At 42.4% G+C, this 15,023-nt stretch overlaps 1 pseudogene; it reads right to left on the reverse strand.

The window, feature by feature from the left end:
• Positions 1-2,071: 2,071 nt before the first annotated feature.
• On the reverse strand, positions 2,072-2,172 carry LOC141639236 (small nucleolar RNA R71; annotated as a pseudogene).
• Between the last annotated feature and the right edge of the window lie 12,851 nt (positions 2,173-15,023).

Raw genomic sequence — 15,023 nt, forward strand, 5'->3', positions numbered from 1 at the left:
GCTACTTTGGTTCGTTTTGTCCATTTTGTAGAAATGAACGCGAAAGTAGTGGAATCGTACTCTTTTTCGTCCTTTTTGCATGCATTTAGAGGAGACGGGATTTTCCAGAGTGAGATATTGTGTTTGGAAGTGTCAAGGCACGCATTACGAGGCAGTCGGTGACGGACTTGAGCTGATTTGAAGACAAAGAACTCGATCGAGCAGTTTTACCACTCAATCGAGTGGTTTTTATGTCCCAGGATGGTCGATCGAGTAGAATTCTACTCGATCCTTAAGCTGTAGAAAGACGAGTTAATCGATCGAGTAACTTTCTACTCGATCGAGTAGATGCTGCTGGAGGTTTGCTCGATCGAGTGGTTTTAATCCACTCGATCGAGTGGTTTTAATCCACTCGATCGAGTGGTTTCGCTATTATGGGCTTTAAAACAGCCCGTGTGAGTGTTTATTTTGCTAAACTTAATTACTTTGTTATTTAAGCACGCTTTACTAGGTCATTAGGAGGAATCTCTTTCATTATCTAAATTTTCTACTGTAAACCTTACTACGTTGCTTTTCTCTTCACTGTAACCTTGCTTTTTGGATTTATTTCACTCGGATTTTGTGTTCTTTACGCCGGATTCGCAAGATTGTAATCCTCTTCTCTTTTCTTATTAATAATTAATCTCTTGTTTGCTTTAATTCTTCGTTTCGTTGTATTTATCCTTCTGCCCTAATTTACTTTTATGCGATTTATTGTTTATTTCATAATGTTTACTGCTGGAATATTATCTGCTGTTAGTTTAATTAGCGACATGAGTAGCTAAACCCCTTCCATGTTGGGATTAGGGGATCTGCGGTAGGAAAGTGACGATGTAGTAAATGAAACAGATGAATTAATTACGAGACTCTGTCACCATAGCATTTTAATTGTATTTATCGACTTAGTTGAGTGCACGCTTTTGAGTCATCCTTTAATCAGGCTAAAATTAATCCTAGATCGAAAGATTGGACTAAATAGGCCTGCTATGAACAGTAGACTACCCTGACGAGAATGAAAGTTAAGTTAGTGGTATTTTAGGATAGGAAGTGGACCGAAAGGACCATTCAACATCCGTCTTACATTAATTCGTCTGAGTCATTTACAGCTAAGTCACTGGACTGCCGTAGTGAACCGAAATCCTGTTATGTCCCTCTCTATCTGATAGTTTAATCCTCAATTCTTGCTTTTACTGCTCTTGCTCTTTATTTCTCTTCCCTTAAAACTTCGTAGTTTAGAAAACAACTCAAACAACCCCCCCCCCCCCCCCAATTTGTGACCAAATAGACGGACTTCTACAAATATCTTGCCTCCCTGTGGAGATCGACCTGACTTTCCTAGCTATATAGTTAGTTTAGTTAGTTTATTTTTGCAGATACACACGGACGTGTCAAATTTTGGCGTCGTTCGGGGAGGCAATTGCCCTATTTGTTTTCGTTAGTTTATTTTTTCCGTCTCGGGGAATTTTTATTCCTTGAGGCGGTTCTTATTCATTTTCTTTCAGTGTTGTTTATGCCCAGGTCAAACAGGTTTGAATTAGTTTGGTGATTGAGCAGAGAGATTATTCAGGCATAGACTTCGTCTGCAGAGAAAATCACGAAAGGAAGACTTGAGTACTTTCGAGCCAGAGCTACATCATTCTCTTTTCGAGGAAGATAGTCCGATTTCTAAAGTAAGGATGCCTAAACTTTCTAGTCATTCAGTGCCTAAAGCCTCCTCTATTCCCAAAGGTTTCAATCTCCAGACCGAGGATGGGAATACATTTGACATCCGTCTTTCTTATATCAATCTGGTGGAGAGGAATATCTATAGAGGTGTGGCTGGTGAAGACCCGAGGAAGCACATGGAGGTCTTTACAGACTATTGTTCTACTATCCCTGCCACTAAGGAGGTAACTCAAGATAAGATTAAGGAGGTTCTATTTCCTTTCTCTTTAGCCGATTGCCCAGGAGTGGGATCGACTTGGACCGGCACATTGCTGGGGTTACAGATTGGGAGTCTCTTGCTCTTGCATTTTACAAGAGATATTTTCCTCCACAACGCACCAACCTGTTGAGGGCCAAGATTACCAGTTTCAGACAGGCTCCCGATGAAAGTTTCTATGAGGCATGGTCGCGATTTAAGAAGTTGGTGAGGTCTATTCCTCACCATGGTTTTGACCCATGGTTTCTAGCTAATCAGTTCTACAATGGGCTGTATGACGACCAAAGAGCCATACTTGATGCGGCATCTAGTGGGAGATTCCAGGAGAACACCGATGATGATAAGGGATGGTCCCTTATTGAAGAGATGGCGAATCACAGTGCTGAATATGGAAACCCGAGGGATGGGATTAGAACAGTTCATGCAGTTGATTAGCAGGTTTTGGCTTAGCTGGAGACCATGAATGCTAGATTTGACAAGTTGGAGTTACAAGCTGCTGGGGAGCCTCAGACGGTCCATGTTCTTACTAGAGGAGAGACCGTCACATGTGAAAGATGTGGGAGTAATGATGGCCACACTGCTGTTGGCTGTCTTGTGGAGAAGGAACAAGTCCTTGCCTTTCAGCAATATAGGCAAGGAGGGGGTTCCTATTACAACAATCAAGAGGCAGTCCATCCCAATTTGAGGTGGACTTGCCAAAATGTGCTCATTCCTACTCCTCCTCCGCACCAGCAGCAGCTGTATGTCCCTCCACATAAGAATCAACAAGGCTTTCAGAAGCCTCCTTCTTTTACTCCTCCTAACCATGGTGCATCATCATCCGGTGGGGTGAGTGAAATTGGTGAGTTAAAATCCATGTTGCAAGCCTTTACGAAGCAGTGGCAGCTGAGTGATCAACAGAAAGATGCGTCAATTAAGGCACTTGAAACTCAAATTGCCCAATTAGCCACTAATCAATCTTCAAGGAAGCAGGGTCAATTACCGTCTCAAAATGAGAAGAATCCACATGAGACGGTAAACTTGATAAATCTGAGAAGCGGTCGTTCATATGAGGCACTGAAAATGCAAAAATCAGACCCAAGGAAGGCTACAACTGATGGTGAACAGTGTCACTTGCTAAGTAAATTAATTAAACATCCAAACAGAAGTTTGACTAGGAGGTGGGTAATTAGGATAAACTTGATTATAAATCAAGCTTACTACATCGGCATCAAGACGGTGATCAAAATGAGGCACTTCTTCGTCTTCCCATGATTTCGGTACATTAATAAAACTGTATGATAAAAACCTTCTCATCTGTAGATACCTCATTTCTGCACCTCCCGCAAACCACCCGGTGATGATTGGGCCGCATGTTTGGTACGCGGAACGAGTTGTGACAGTTCGTAAGTTTATCGTCAAGTGATCGCTCAAACATTTATGTCTACCTCTTAACTGTCATCTACGTGCCGATACGGTCATTTTGGCAGTAATTAGAGTACATTTGGAGTCCGGGCCTAAAACCGTCTTCATTTTCTGATAACCGTTAAAATGCCGAGTCAGAATGTTCTGGAATGTTCCGGATATTTCTATTCCATATTTTATAAATCTTTTAATCTTTGGTAAACAATTTCCCGTAATATTCACACAAAATATTAAGGAAAACCAAATTATTCCGTTATTCCATAAACCAAACACGGAAATCTTTCTTCCGCAGGAGGAAGCCACTTGGGAAAGGACGCAGCAGGTGCTGCACCTCTTCCAAGAGACGCAGTGCTTGCCGCGCCTCTTCCCAAGTCCTTTTCTGCGTATTTTTCGTATCTTATTCATATCTTTTCGAGATTCACTTCCAAAGTTTCTCCGAAAACCCTACTTCCTCCGTGTGATTAGTATAAATAGAGACCTTCGGTCTTAATCGTTTTCGAGAATCATATCTTAATCGTTTTCCTCTTACGAGGGCACTTTCGTTACATTCGAGTCGAGCATCACTAATCGTTAACTTAGTTCATCTCGTTTCGTCAAACATGTAAGTCTGAGAGTGTAAATCTCTCTTTTATTTATTGTTATTTATTGTTGTAATCATATTGTAAGGTTTATGTCGAAAATACAATTAAAACCGATTTCTAAAACCCTTTTGTTTAAATCCCTTTTTACGGATTAACAGGAGATAGACGTCGAGAAGGGACGCAGCAACTGCTGCGCCTCTTGGAAAGGACGCAGCACTTGCTGCGCCTCTTCCTGAGGTTGTCGCTATTCCTACTTCTCTTCTTCTTCCTTCGTTCTCTGTTGGTTTCGTCTATTTTTGTTTTCTTCGCCATTGTTTGTTCTTATTTCGTCCACATGATAATTTAACATATTGTTCGTCATCTTTAAACATATAATTCGTCGTTAAATTCCCGACTTAAATCCCAAATAACCAATATTTGCGGGTTTTCGTCATTAAAGTCAAACCGGGTTGTAGAAATTCGATTCATTCATATTGAGTTTCTGGAATTCGACCTTTGATATATTCTTACCTGTTTATCATCGCGTCCATCATTAATTCATCATATTTAACCTAATTAATTAGTTAGTTCATTAATTTGTTGATTAATTCGTTGAAACCTTGTAATTAATTCGTTTTAATTTGTTTGTTCCATGTTTATTGCTTTCATGACCATCAATCACATGTAAATAACCTATTATTCACTTCCATCCGAGTAAATAATATAATCAAGCCTTAAATTAACCAACGAACATTAACGACTTGCAATTCCGGCTTCACAGCCAGAACTGAGCCAAGGAACAGACGCAGCAACTGCTGCGTCTCTTCCAGAGGGTGCAGCTCTGCTGCGCCTGTTCCTGGTTGATTTATGTCTCTGAACTCCCGTGTTGCCTTGACTTAGTTTTTGCTTACGTATTAATTAACTATTAATCGTATTATCACCCTAATTCCTGTTCGTTAATTTGTTTATTTATTCTTTTCTTAAATTATCCGTTTTAAAGGTATTTTCGACATAAATCATTTAAGCCAATGGAATTATTGTAATTGTCATCATTGTATTATTATTGTATTCCTTTTATTGTATTGCTTATATGCCTTCACATGTAATTGAACCTAAATCCCGACTTTGACATTTATTGTATGTTAAATTACTTGTTCACCGACTTAGTCTAATTCTCACATGCTAGGATTAAAACGTTGTTTGTTGCATTGCATCCATATAATCGACAATATATCGAGTATAGACGATTTTCCCTAATCATTAGTAGAGGCCGCTATCGAGGCGGGCGGGATTAGGTGTTCGATCAAAAGAGCTTCCTAATACGTACCCTCACCCCTTACTCCAGATCTCTGTGAACATCCGTGTTCATTGGCATCCACGAGAGTCATTTTAGACATAGAATGCTAAGGGTAACGAGTTCTTGGTGTTCATGTCACTACTTTGTGTCTTGACATGGCACGAGGTATTCGAACGGTTTCCAATTTTCCACAATAAATTGTCGACGACTCCACAAATGCAAACGCTTGTTCCCAAGCGCCCCCGTGGGCCCATGTCCACAGTTTGGCGACTCCGCTGGGGATAATACACTTACGTGTAGCCAAGGGTGAAACTTGAACAAGGTTAGGGAATAGTTTGTACAAGACAATTGTCGGTTTTTCATAACTCGGTCTTCCTAGATCGTTTATTCGGCCTTCCTAGGCCCAACCCAACCCATTCGACCAATCGTCCCATCTAAACGGTCCTAATTCTTATTTGGGCCTAAGGATGGATAGCGATTGACGTCATCCATACCATAGTACTTACTCTTGTTTGTATCAAGGACTTTCACTACTTGAGGAAATGGACTAGGAATCGGCCTTACTCTTGTTTGGTACGAACCTCTCCACAGACTTCGGGTTTGATTGTTCGGTATGGCAACCCACCCTTTAAACCAAAACCCATTTAAATGCACTCAGCATCCCGTTATAATGCTTGTGTATTATTTGTACCATACGTGATCACCCTTTTCTAAACAAAACCATGACGATTTTTGTAAAATTCAAAGTACTTCTTTAAAATGTAAAATTTCGAAAACTTGGGCCTAATATTAGCGCAAAATAATTCGAAACTCTGTCCAATTGTCGAGTCAAAATTCGGGCCTCAAAACCCATTTCAAAGCCTCACTTCGAGTCCACTCCTACAACTACACTAAAGTTGACTAGGACCAACATTTTTCAAACTTTGTCATTTCCTCAAAACTCACTTGACACAAGTGGCACACTCCCACTTCACGAGTCAAAACATTTCTTTTCGAGTAAGTGTGCTAGAGTGGTCGATCGTGTTTTGATTCGTCGTCGATCTTTTATTCAGTTTCCAAGATGCCTAAAACAAGCGACGTGAACTTCAACCAACTTCAGAATGATAATGATCAAATCCTAGCCGCGCTAGCTCGTATCCAAGTTACTCAAGACCAAGTGTATGATCGCCTTGACACCATTGAGGGCCGAATATATGCCTTAGAAACGAGGATGCCTCCTCGAGAAAGTGAGATCGCTGATGACTTCGTGAATGATTTCGGGGACGAAAACCCTCCCATGAGTATGACTGCAGCTGAGAAACGACTCCAGTACTTAGAGGAGCAATTGATGTATCTCAAAGGGGATGACATTTATAGGGAGAATAATCGCAAGTATGAGGTTGTGAGTTCCAAGTTGCCAACCAACTTCAACATGACGGATATCCCAAAATTCAAGGGGCATGAAAACCCTTTCAACCATATCCGTGCCTTTAAGGATTACATGTCTATCAAAGGCATTAAACCCGAGATGTTCTTAAGGATCTTTCCTTCATCTCTTGACACCATCCCAAAGCAATGGTTCTATTCGCTAGAGCACAAGAAAATCGCTACTTGGGACGATGCCGCAATCGAGTTTGCTAAACAATATGCGGATAATGCTGAAATCCAAGTCAACATGCGCACTTTAGAGGTTCTTACCCAAAATGACAAAGAAGGTTTCACCGATTTCCTAAGTCGGTGAAGGAAGACTAGTACTCAACTTGTTGAACGTCCAGATGAGGCTACTCTTGTGGAGAAATTCGTGGACAACCTAAAGCCCATCTACGCAAATCATTTGAGGTATCAAAACATCAAGACTTTCAAAGATTTGACCGTACTAGGGACAAGGATCGAAGATGACATTCGTAAAGGGCTCTTGTCCAAAACGATAGGTCGTGGATATCAAGGTTCAACAAATCGTTCTTACGGCTCTACTAGCAAGGCTGATGAAGTTAACCTCCTTGAGCCATCTAAGAAGAGTACCCCTCCAAGGAAATTCACAAACCTAGGGGACACGTATTCCAACGTTCTGAAAAGATTGATGAAACTTGGGAAACTTCAACCCATAGGTCCTACATCCGAACCAGAAAAGAAATCCAAATTCTGGGATGAGAATTCGTACTGTGAATACCATAGAGGTAAGGGACATGATACAGAGAAATGCTACAAACTGAAAAATGTACTTCAAGATATGATTGAAGACGGTCGCCTACCAATACCACCTGGAGGTAAGCCTAACCACACTCAGAATCCTCTTGGAGTTCTGATGATCACAAGTGACGAATCTATCTTAGATTGTTCACATCTTATCTCCCCAAAAGAAGAGGTGATCAACGGGATATGGACGAATAGCGAGGAAGATGTCTACCTCTAAGATCTTCCCTTAATCAAGAGCGCCAAAAGCATCATAGACGAGATCATTGCCACACTGGACACAGAAACTAACACCAATCAGCAGAAAGGATGGAGAAAATTGATCAAATGGACAAACAATCAAGAAAACTCTTCAAGCTCTCTACTGAAGAAGGTGAGATGTTCAAAGGAGAACCAGAAGACGATAAATTCGAGTCAGATTCAGAGTCGGAGTCAGAGTCGGAGTCTAGAGAAGTTCCTAGAGAGTCTCCTCCTATCGTCATTCCCACTCCCCTCTTTTCTCCTAGCCTAGTGTCTAATAGCAACAGTAGTTCGGGAAATGTCCCAACCGCTGTCCCTTTACCACCACTGACCACAGATCATATGGCTTCTTTGTATCAACTTTTCTCAAATCTTAATATGAATAAATCAGGTTCTGCTTACTCTTCATGTTATCTTGCATGCAATTCTGTTTACGATGATAATGAGAATGACCCAGACCCTGACTCAATCGAAATACCTCCCTACATAGCCAAAGAAATACTACAAGAGGGGGAAGGGGGACCAGTGATAGAAGATACTGAACCCATCAACGTAGGAACTGAACTAGAAACCCAAGAACTTAGGATAGGGACAACCCTGAGCCCCACCGAAAGGGCCAATTTCATAGACCTCCTACACGAGTTCAAAGACGTTTTTGCTTGGTCTTACAAAGATATGCCAGGGATCGACAGGGACATTGCAGAGCATAGAATCCCAATCAAACCAGGTTTCAAACCCGTGAAACAGAAGCTTCGTCGAATGAGAACAGAATGGGCTCTCAAGATCAAAGAAGAAGTCGATAAACAATTCAAAGCTGGGTTCATCAAAGTTTCCGAGTACTCAGACTGGGTAGTTAACATAGTACCCGTACCCAAAAAGGATGGGAGAATCCGTGTTTGTGTTGATTTTAGAGACTTAAACAAAGCAAGCCCTAAGGATGACTTTCCTCTACCACATATCGACATTTTAGTGGACAATACGGCGGATCACGCATTACTATCCTTCATGGACGGATACGCAGGATATAACCAGATCAAGATGGCCTTAGAGGACATGCATAAGACTGCCTTCGTCACTCAATGGGAACCTACTGCTATACGGTTATATCGTTTGGGTTAATTAACGCCGGAGCTATATACCAACGCACCGCGACTACGCTCTTACATGACATGATGAATAAAGAAGTTGAGGTGTACGTAGACGACATGATTGTCAAGTCCAAGGAAAGAGAGGGACATATCGCGAACCTTCTCAAATTCATCTCGAGGCTACGGAAGTACAACATGAGGCTCAATCCTCAGAAATACGCATTCGGAGTAACATCTGGCAAACTCCTGGGATGCGTGGTTAGCCAACGAGGTATAGAAATAGACCCTTCAAAGATCAAAGCTTTAATCGAAATGCCGCAACCTCAAACGGAGAAAGAAGTTAGGGGATTCCTAGGCAAGGTACAATACATAAGTCGATTCATATCGAAACTCACCATGATCTGCGAACCCATATTCAAGAAGTTAAAGAAAATAGATCACACCATGTGGGATGATGACTGTCAGAAGGCTTTCGACCGAATCAAGGAAATACTAGCCAAACCGCCAGTGCTCATGCCACCCCAGCGAGATCAACCTCTTGGTTTATATCTCACGGTAACTGAAACGGCCATGGGCGCCATGTTAGCTCAAACTGTAGGAAAAGAAGAAAGAGCTATCTACTACCTTAGTAAGAAGTTCTTGGAATACGAGTGCAAATACACGCCACTCGAGATGACATGCCTCGCTCTTGTGTGGGCAACGAAGAAGCTACGCCACTACATGCTTAGCTACTCCGTCAAAATATTCTCCAAAATGGATCTTGTCAAATACCTCTTCGAGAAACCCGTTCTCAATGGACGTCTAGCGAGATGGACTTTGATGCTCTCTGAGTTTGATCTCAAATATGTACCTTTGAAAGTCATAAAAGGGCGTGCCGTTGCCGAATTCTTCGCAGAAAATCCCATCAATGATACACAAACGATAGACACCTGGTCATTTTCGGATGAGGATATACTCCAAACAGATGTAGACTCCTGGGACCTCTATTTTGATGGAGCATCGAACTTAAGAGGATTTGGAATAGGAGTGTTGCTCATTTCTCCTGAAGGTGAGGAGACACCAATGTCTGTCAAACTCGACTTCGAGGTGACAAATAACACTGCAGAATACAAAGCCTGTCTCATTGGATTGCAAGCGGCAGTAAGTTTAGGCATCAAGAATCTTCGAGTACATGGGGATTCATCTTTGATCATCAATCAAATCACAGGGTCTTGAAAAATCCGAAGCGAAAGCTTGGCGCCTTATCAAGCCAGGATAGACCAAGTAGCCTAATTCTTCGATCAAGTAACCTACTTACATCTACCTCTAGAAGAAAATCAATTTACGGATGCTCTTGCAAAACTCGCATGTTTGATTAACATGCCGGATAGTATGGTAGAAATTCCTTTATGCATCGAACGACGATCAGAGCCAGCTTATGTGCACCAAATCACCGATGAAGAGGAAATTACAGAAGAGCCTTGGTTCCAGGCAATCCTAAACTTCAAACTCAACGGCACCTATCCACCAAATATGGACAAAAGAGGACAACGCGCTATCCGTTTGCTAGCTTCCCAATACGTCCTTATGCAAGGAGAGTTATACAAAAGAACATCTCTTGGTGTCATCCTACATTGTCTTGATCATTCACAAGCACGGAAAGTGATGAAAGAGGTCCATGATGGCAAAGAAAATCACACGTTTAGGATACCATTGGACCACGATGGAATCTGATTGCATCAAATATGTGAGACATTGCCATAATTGCCAGATCTTCGGGAATGTGCAACATGTTCCTCCCTCATTGCTTTACATCATGACATCTCCCTAGCCATTTTCTGCTTGGAGAATTGACATCATCGGCAAGATCACTCCAGCCGGAACAGGAGGTCATTGTTTCATCCTAGTAACAATCGATTATTTCACCAAATGTGTAGAAGCGGCTTCCTACACCAGTCTCACGGCCAAGAACGTGGCAAAGTTCATACAAACCAATATCATCTGTCGATATGGTTGCCCACATGAGATCATCAGTGATAATGGGTCACATTTCCAAGCTGAGACTGAACAATTACTAGCCAAGTACAAAATCAAGCATCACCACTCCTCGCCATATAGACCACAAACCAATGGCGCGGTAGAGGCAGCAAACAAAAACGTTGTCACGATCCTCAAGAAAATGATTGACAACTATAGAGATTAGCCAAGCAAGATACCCTTCGCTTTATGGGGATACTGTACATCCGTTAGGACGCCCACTGGGGCTACTCCTTTCTATTTGACCTACGGCATGGAAGCCGTACAACCAGTCGAGTTAGAGATACCATCCTTGCGTATTTTACTCGAAAGTCAAATCCCAGAAGCCGAGTGGAAGAGGGATAGATATGAAGAACTCATCCTCCTGGATGAACGAAGGTTGTGTGCATTACATAATGTGCAAACATACCAGGCACGTATCAAACGAGCCTTCAACAAAAGGGTTAAGCCAAGGAACATCAAAGAAGGGGACTTGGTCCTCAAATCCATTAGGGCTCTTTTACCTGTCGATCCACGAGGAAAATTCAAACCCAATTGGGCCGGGCCATTCCTAGTCAAGTCCATACTTCCAGGGGGTGCGGTTAGGATCACAGACCTAGACGGGAACGAATTTGCCAACCCAACAAACCTTGACCAATTGAAACGTTACTATGCCTAGAATAGGAGCAAAAACGCGCCTCGCGTGACCTCACGTGTCGCTCTTGTGGCACGAAATAAACGGCCCCTGGCCAAGCTGAATCAAGCTAATGTCATCTTGCTCTTGCATTTTGACAATTTGTCATTCTCATATCATCAAATAAACTAAATTGTATTCGCGGAGCAAGTAAAGCACATGCTTATTTTTTAAAGTTCATTACAAGCTCTTGCTTAGAATAATTATTCTTTTACATTTACTCGAACTACGCGCAAGGGTTTGATTTCATTTTTTAATGAATACATAGGCAATCCTTCACGGGATACAACCCACTTAATCACTTTAAATGTAAATAGAAGGACATTTGCGAATGCATTTGAAATTCAACAAGAATAATGAAAAGAAAATCACAATGGATTCATAACCAATCAACCTCTTTTATTTCATTCCTAATAATAATACGTTACATAATAAAATTATAATAAAAATAAATAGGCTAGGATTCTAAAAACCCACCTTCTTATTACAATAATAATAATAATAAATAATAAATAAGACTTAGGCTACTCTTCCATTTTCCCTTTGCCTTTATCATTTTTATCATACTTCTTGTCGCGACCTCGAGCCGGACGCTCTTGCGCCACTTCCGACCTAATCACCAATGGTCTCTCTCGTGGTCTTGCTTTGCCATTCTTGTCAACCACCATCTCGACGGCAGTAGAAGTCTTCGGTTTCTTCGAAGGATGAACAACTCGAAACCGGGCTTCTTCCTCTCCCTCAGTCAGATGCTTCTCCTTCTCCCTTTCCACCTCGCGAACCTTGTAGTCAACAGGTTCAATGTTCCTCAGTCTCTCGCGATGCTCCGGAGTGGTAGCTTTCCTCCACCGCATATAGGAATCTGACAACCATAGAGCACTGACAGAAGAATTCAAGAACCAAATTTTCCTCTGAGCCCATTGGATGCCCCATTCTCTTCGACTCTCAGTAGTAAGCGCCACGGCAGTCTGCGGAACAGTGTCAAGCTTCGGGATCCTCTGTTTCAATCCAACCTGCCTCATCAACCTCTCCGAAAAAATGCATATCATAAACTCCAAGCCGGGAATGCGAACAGATCGGGTAGGATCCAGGGAAGATACTCCAGTGACAGATTTGAGGTGCCACCATGGTACGATCCATCTAATTAAGGGGCCATCTTCACTTTTCAATTTGTTTTCCCAGTAATTGCACACTCGAGTGAAGTCCACCATGTAAAGCCTGGTCCTCATTGCAATTGAGCGAGCATGATAAGCAGGAGCATAAGCTGGGGGCTCGATCAATCGAAGACGCTCCATAAGCCAGACCTACCAAAAGCGGGTATTAGAAAAAAAAAACAACAAACGACAAAAGAAAAAGAACGAAAAAAAGAGAAAGAAGAAGAAAGAAAAAGTTTCTTTTACCTGCAAAATAATGGGACTCCCCAAGTAAGGTAGGTCGCGATTGGCTTTCCTGTTATCCAAGCCCAATAGGATCTCTCCTAAGCATAGACAAGCTGGGCTCCTGCGCAGCTCCATTTGCTCAATCAGGCTCAAAAGACGAGGGTCGCCCCTCATGTCCTCATCGACATGCCCTTGAAGGACATACACATGTAATAGGCAAAATCAGAATGCCCTTCGACTTGCAACATAAGAGACAGTAGGATCAACCCTATTGATGAAGCGATCGATGAAATCCAACATTCGCACTCCTTTAGAAGTCACAAGACGGTCAACATCAACTCTGGCCAACCCAAGCAAGTCTCTAAACTTATTCTTATACCCTTGAGAAGTGGAGGGAATAGCAGGCATATGTTCCGGATCCCAACCACCAATCGCAGCAATCTCCTCGGGAAACGGGCAAATGTCTCCTCCAGGAAAGGCAAATACGTGATAATTCGGGTCCCAGTAATCAAGGCAAGCATCCAGGAACGGTTTGATTACCTTGATCAATTTCAAGCTCAAAAGTGCTCCAAAATTATAAGCACCCATGTCATACTTCTCCACACTGGAGAACTCATTTGTCCATTCTTTTAGACGAATCTCAAGATTATTCATGATGTAGGCTTATTTTGGGAGTTTTGTGTAATAAGACGAAGAAAGACGGAAGAATTGTGTGAATAAAACCTCCCTCGACTTCTCTATTTATACTAAAAGCTGTTTCCTAAAATCCGTCAGAACGGACGCACTGAGGAACAGGCGCAGCAGGTGCGCCTCTTCGAAGGGACGCATCTCTTGGTGCGCCTCTTCATCAGCTCTTTTTCTGTGATTTTCTGCGTTGGATCTTTCCTAAATTGCTCAACGAATAATTTCCTATTCATACGGGTTATTATTTTGGTAAATGCGTCAGGTTACCATATTTCGTGTTTCCTAATTTCGCGGGCACGCATCTCGAGACGATATCGACATTTTCGTCATTTTAGCACACTTGTACATTTCTTTTTACTTTTTCTTTTTGGGGAATCATTTCACTATCCATTTCAAACTTATATGTTTTTATTTTTTCTTTTTTAGGGGGTAACCCTCCCTACTGTCCGGTCATTTCGACCAAATTTTTGCATTTTCATTCCCGACCAAATTTTTGCATTTTCATTGCTGGTCATTTTTTTTGCTTTTTTTCGAGTCATTGTTTTGCGCTGATTTAGGCCATGTGTACAAATATATGTTCTATGTGATTTCTGTGTGAATTTCGGCAGCATGACGGCGTAAACCGTCATCTACCAAACCTGTTCAAAGCTAACCTGCAGGTACAAACAAAGCAATCCAGCAGCAAAGGCACGCAGGCCATCATATATACAACAAAAAGGGGATATGTACACCAAACTAGGGGCTCGAGCCCCAAAACAAAATCCAAGCGTCCAAAAGTGGGTGCCAAAAATGTATAAATGTACAAAAATACAACCAAAAAAACAACAAGCAACACGGAAGCTACTGCTGGTCGCCGTCTAGCTCAGCAACTCTCGCCTCGAGAGCAGCAACCTCAGCGTTGCGGACCTCAAGCTCCCTTAGCAGGCGAGCCATCTCCTCTCGGAACTGGGCAAGCTCTCGCTCCAGCTCGCGCTCCTTATGCAAACAACAAAAACTGGCTCATGTCAATCATCTCAAGCATAAAGGAAGATTAGAAAATTCAAAAATAAAGTAAACGGAAGGTTCATACCTGACGTCCTCAGCCACCAGCAAGTGCCTCGATGGCAGTAGCCCGTAGCCGGTTGGCTACCCTCCACAAAGCCACGAACCGGGATGGCGCGACCTGCATTTCAAAAGGAAAATGTTTAGCAGTTGAACAAGCTTGAGCAAATGCGTTCTTACGCAAAGACTACACGAGTTAGAAGACTCACCCTCCGAATGAGATGCTACCAATCGTCCAAGCTAGCATCTCTCATCGCCACGTCAAAGTCACGCAGCTCGGAGATCATCGTCATCCCCGTCGCATCGGTGTACTCAAGAGTCTCGGGGTACTCTGGGGGCTCGATGCCCGCCGCCTCGACCTCCTACAAGATCATATGATTTCCGTTAACCAATGATCTTTCATCACATGCTCAAACAATCAGAAATGAAAGAGGGTAAAACACTTACCACAACCGGCCAGTACGCCAACCTCCCGTAGAGGAACGCCGAGTAGCGCCAGAAATGAAAGAGTAGCGCTCCCCCAAGTACCACAC

The sequence above is a fragment of the Silene latifolia genome, unplaced genomic scaffold (assembly GCF_048544455.1).
Source record: "Silene latifolia isolate original U9 population unplaced genomic scaffold, ASM4854445v1 scaffold_309, whole genome shotgun sequence".
Classification (NCBI taxonomy): Eukaryota; Viridiplantae; Streptophyta; class Magnoliopsida; order Caryophyllales; family Caryophyllaceae; genus Silene; species Silene latifolia.